Source organism: Zalophus californianus, chromosome 6 (genome assembly GCF_009762305.2).
Source record: "Zalophus californianus isolate mZalCal1 chromosome 6, mZalCal1.pri.v2, whole genome shotgun sequence".
NCBI classification, from domain to species: Eukaryota; Metazoa; Chordata; class Mammalia; order Carnivora; family Otariidae; genus Zalophus; species Zalophus californianus.
Genome location: NC_045600.1, coordinates 19,167,953 through 19,172,921, shown reverse-complemented (window position 1 = coordinate 19,172,921; position 4,969 = coordinate 19,167,953). Strand labels below are relative to the sequence as shown.

Sequence of the window (4,969 nt, the reverse complement as noted above, 5' to 3'; positions counted from 1 at the left end):
CCACAGTCTGGTCCATGAGAGAAGGTGCTGGGCCTAGGTGGGGCCTGGGGTAGGGGACAGAGGGTGCACAGGTTGGAAGAGAGGAAAGAGATCCACTGTCCCTCTGGGCTCAGTTCAGGTTTGGGACCAGTGAGTGGGGGCACCAGACCCACGATCTATGCAGGTTTGGTCCCCACCGGGCAATGACCTGGGCGGAAGTCAGCAGTCATAACTGTAACTTAAGGGTTTTGATGTGCTGGAGCTTCTCACATAGCTGCAGGAAAGAGGGCCTCGGGGCAGAGTCCAGGTGCCTGCAGTTCTTTTTTTTTTTTTTTTTTTTAAGATTTTATTTATTTATTTGACAGAGAGAGACACAGCAGGAGAGGGAACACAAGCAGGGGGAGTGGGAGAGGGAGAAGCAGGCTTCCCGCTGAGCAGGGAGCCCGAAGCGGGGCTCGATCCCAGGAGCCTGGGATCATGACCTTAGCCAAAGGCAGACGCTTAACGGCTAAGCCACCCAGGCGCCCCTGTGCCTGCAGTTCTTCCTGACCTTGGGCACTGCAACTAGGCAGCTCTGGGGGCATCTGTCTTGTAACCCTTCACCTGAGGGACAAGGTCCTTCAGGAAAATTCTTGGACAAGGCGCTCTCTCAAAGGAGTAGATTTCCCAGAGAAAGATTCCAAAACTCTATGTTCCAGACTTGGTGGAGAATTTCTTCTCTTTCAGGGCCTCTGGGACTGTCCACTTGACCTGAAGCTTACCTGTGTCTTTCGAGCTAGCGGCCTTTTGGTGAGGTGGAAGTCACTGACCTTGGCCACGCTGTCCTTGGCTGCAACGTGCTGGTGTCCAAGGACAAAGTAGTTGTCCTCCAGGTATTTCATGGCCTTTCAGATTTCTAGTGAGAATTTGAGGAGATGTCTGCGAGGCAGATAATCCACCAGGTTCCCTTGACCATGTGCTCAGTGACGATGTAGTGCCTGCCTTTCTCCTCCAGGATCACACTCAGAAACTGGGCCTGCTTGCTGTGGCCAAACCCTGTCATGACCCAGGATTCAGCCAGGAAGGCCTGGACAGTGGCGTCGTTCTTCACGCACTGAACAGCGATTTTTTTTCCCTCAGTAACCGTCCAGCACCAGTATTGGTCTCCAACCACCCTCCCCCCACCTACCCCTCCACCCCACCTTCCCAGCCCAGGGGTCTGCAACAACTTCAGGTCGTGGCTCAGCGCCCAGATAGGGGAAGAGCTCCTCCAGGGCCATGTGCCCTCCATGACCTCTGGCTTCATGAGACGAGTGCAGAGCCCATCTGCATGTGAGGTGTGGTTTCCACCAGCTGCATGAGCTCCTCGAATTGCCCCTTTTTGTCAGTGCTGAGCGTGCTAGTGTGATACACATTGCAGTAAGGCTCGCCTTGCCATCACACATCACACAGTGTGTAGCCCATTCCAGGGTGGGCCAGGCTTTCCTGCACTGGGAATGGGCCTGTCTCTGGCAGGCACAGAGCTGCCTGCAACCACTGGACACAGCAGATGCTGTAGGCGGCGGGGCAGCTCAGCTGGGGTCTCCACCTCCTCCGGTGATGCCTGGGGGCCAGGCCGGGGGCAAGGTTGCCCCCCACTTACCATCAACCATCACCATGAAGGGGAATAGAACTGAGTTCATTGTAGCTCTGGAGTCCTTATCGGTTAACCTGGCCTGTGCCACGGCCTGGCTGGGACTGCTCTCCTCCTGGCCCCGGCCTCCTGTGTGGTGGCCTGGCCTCAGAAAGGAGCCATGCGCTCATGGGTTGGTCATATGGCATGCAGTAGGGGGTAGAGCTGGTCCCACCCCCGTGTCTGTGATGCCCAGGGCAAAGAGAAAATCTGCTGGAATAGCTTTCAGAAGGGTGGGGAGAGCTTACCAAAACGTTGATTTCAAAAACAAAGTTACATATGGCATTCCATTTACATATCTCTTTCTGTTAGTCAAGTTTCGGCTATGGGAATGTATATTTGAAGATATATTTTATATATAACAAGAGACAGCTGTGATATATAACAACACATAAAACTCGGGTATGAAACTGAATTGAAATATTTCGAAATAAAATACGAGGAAAACTTAGTTTATCATAAAAACTTGGAAAGATTACTAAGTGAATTTTGCAGTTTAAATGTCTTGTAAATGTAATTTATACATGCTAATACACATCTAATTCACCTAGAGGCAGGGGATTTGAGATATAAGCTAATTCTTATCATGGCATTATTAAAATGTCCTTTATTAAAAATGGTCATTTTAAAAGTGACATTAAACTTTCATCCTCCCCAACATTGTTGTAATTTTTTTTTAAGATTTTATTTATTTATTTGACAGAGAGAGACACAGCGAGAGAGGGAACACAAGCAGAGGGAGAAGCAGGCTTCCCGCCGAGCAGGGAGCCCGATGCGGGGCTCCATCCCAGGACACTGGGATCATGACCTGAGTCGAAGGCAGACGCTTAACAACTGAGCTACCCAGGCATCCCCAAAATTGTTGTGATTTTAAATGTGATGGTTTAAAATTTATTAATGGAGTAATAGAGCTTCATTAAGTTACTCAGTAAAATTTTACTGAGCAGTTACTACAGGCTAAGCCTAATGCTTGGTTAGGAGAATAAAAAAAAATGTACAAGAGATAATCCCTGTTTTCAGCAAGGCAATAGCAAATCCAAGAAGGCATGTGGGTTCCCCAAAAATTTCATTCAAATATGATGAATATAGGGTTATAAACAAGATATTGAAATAGTTCAAAGAAGAGGCACAAGAATCAGCAAGTTATGTTGTTCCAGTTTTATTGGGGTATCATCGTATTAATTTAAGGTGCACATTGTGATGTTTGATATATGTATATGTTGTGAAATAATTACCACAATCAAATGAATCAACAGATCCCTCACTTCTCACAGCTACCTTTGGTGTGTGTTGAGAACATTTACGATGTACTCTCAGCAGTACAGACTCAAAGTTTGAACCCTTTGATCAAGTTATTTTAAGTGGCCAATTTAGTCTTCGTTATATATTCTTTTTTGTATGGAGATTTAAAATATATATTATATCTAATTTGTAGTTGGGCACATTCAGAACGAATTTGTCACATCCTGCTCCCCCCGCTTCTGTGCCCCCAGAATTTTACCAAAAAGAAAAGAGGTGACATGTTGCATGAAAAGCCTGAAGTGGTAAGGTAGCCCCTCCTCTTATAGCTCCCCCAAAGGTAAAGAAGTGATAGGGGATGAGCTGGGATGAAAATTACAGATAGGATATTGTCAGAAGAATTTCTCATTCGTTTCTATAGCTGCAAACACTCATTTTTTTCCCCAAGTCCTTTTTATCTGCCATTTAGCAAGAATCCAATTACTGAGCATGAGCTTACTGCCTCATAAATAACATCCTCTTAGATTTCCAATCACACCATTCCAATTCTGTATTTTGTCAGCAAAAGTCCTGTTTTTAAAAATAATACTTCGGCCATCTGCTTACCCATATGTGCTACACATCACTGAATGTTAGATTCTCTGCAAATTTTATAGACGGTACCACAAACTTTGAATGTGTTTTCTCTCATAATTAGCATTTTACAACCACATTAAATTGATCACAGGTAAACTGTTTCATTTTGGTGTGTTATTTTGATTGTAATCAGACTACTTGCTGGAAAGTGATTTTGTAGCCCATATATTTTAGTTATAAAGAGTTTTCTTTCCTCTTTTATAGCAAATATGTTATTTTAAAGGTCACACTTGTCAGACCCATAAACTAAATCCCAGACTTGCAATGTAAGGCATCCCTCGAAGGATCCATCAGTGTTTACACTGAGGTGAAAAATGTTATCTTAGCAGCTTCATCAATTTCAATGACTGATGGTGTCATTTGCAATCTCTACAATTGGCTCCTCCCAAACAAAAGGGAAAACGGCTTGGTCGGGGGTTTGGTTTTTGTGTTCTTCTAAGAAATTTGTGACCATTTCCTTTTCCTAAAAAAAAAAAAAAGATAAACTGCAAATAGATGTATAGTGGGATCTGAAGTTACCACGGTCGTTCAACTGAGAAACTGTCCTATTTATGGGTGAATTATTGAAATTTTAAATCCACTGGAAGCCTGCCAAACTTAGGCTTCGGTTGTGTTTTTGTAACACAATCATGAAGTATTAAAACCTTTCAAGTCCTGTTTTATTTTAATATCCCATATTTCCATGGCGAAAATGTCAGTTGAGCAATTCCACATGAAATGTGCAATACAATAGTTGCAGTTCACAATTTTTAATGTGCAGCTCGTTTTAGCTCTCATTCAGTTATAATGAGTCAATCCCTCCGTGTCTTATGTTTTGACCCATGAGTGTGAGTGTCAGCTTCTGGTTACCGATTTGCAAGGCTGTTGTCCTTTCCAAAACTTTGTTTCTTTCTTGTTTTCTTTTTTCCTGGAGATTTGTTTAAACTTCGTCTTTACAAAATTGGGAACTCTGCAATGTAGTTATTTTTTACTGGGTTTCTTACCTGAAGCTACCTGGGATGTAATGTCCTGCCCCCTTGCCTAGTGCAGGTAGGTGAGAAAAAGTTCAAATGTTCTAGGTTTTATTACCAACTTGCATGGCGCAACTTTACTTTGGTGTGAAGTGCCCAGGTTTTCTACTTTTACTTTAAAGTAGTCCTCTGAGAATTCCTTGTCTTCGTTCCTGGTCATTGATTCAATTCATATGTCTTCCTATGCTTCTCCCCGTGTTTTTTCTTGATTTCAATTGTTTTTACTGGGATGGGTGTTTACAGTTATTGCAGTTCTATGTTTACTTTTGAAAACAAGGCCTGAACGAATGGCTAAAGCTAGTTTTGAGAGTAATTTATTATAAGATTATAATATACTCATTTTTGACATCTCGCAAGTAAATTAATAAAATGTTCTTGTTATGTACAAACTCTCTCAAACATGAATTTAAAAGGACAGCTTATTAGAAAGGTTTATATAACTTAACTTTAGTTA

The 4,969-nt window shown here is 43.1% G+C and overlaps 1 pseudogene; it reads right to left on the bottom strand.

The window, feature by feature from the left end:
* Window positions 1-205: 205 nt before the first annotated feature.
* LOC113909350 lies at window positions 206-4,675 on the bottom strand (annotated as a pseudogene).
* Between the last annotated feature and the right edge of the window lie 294 nt (window positions 4,676-4,969).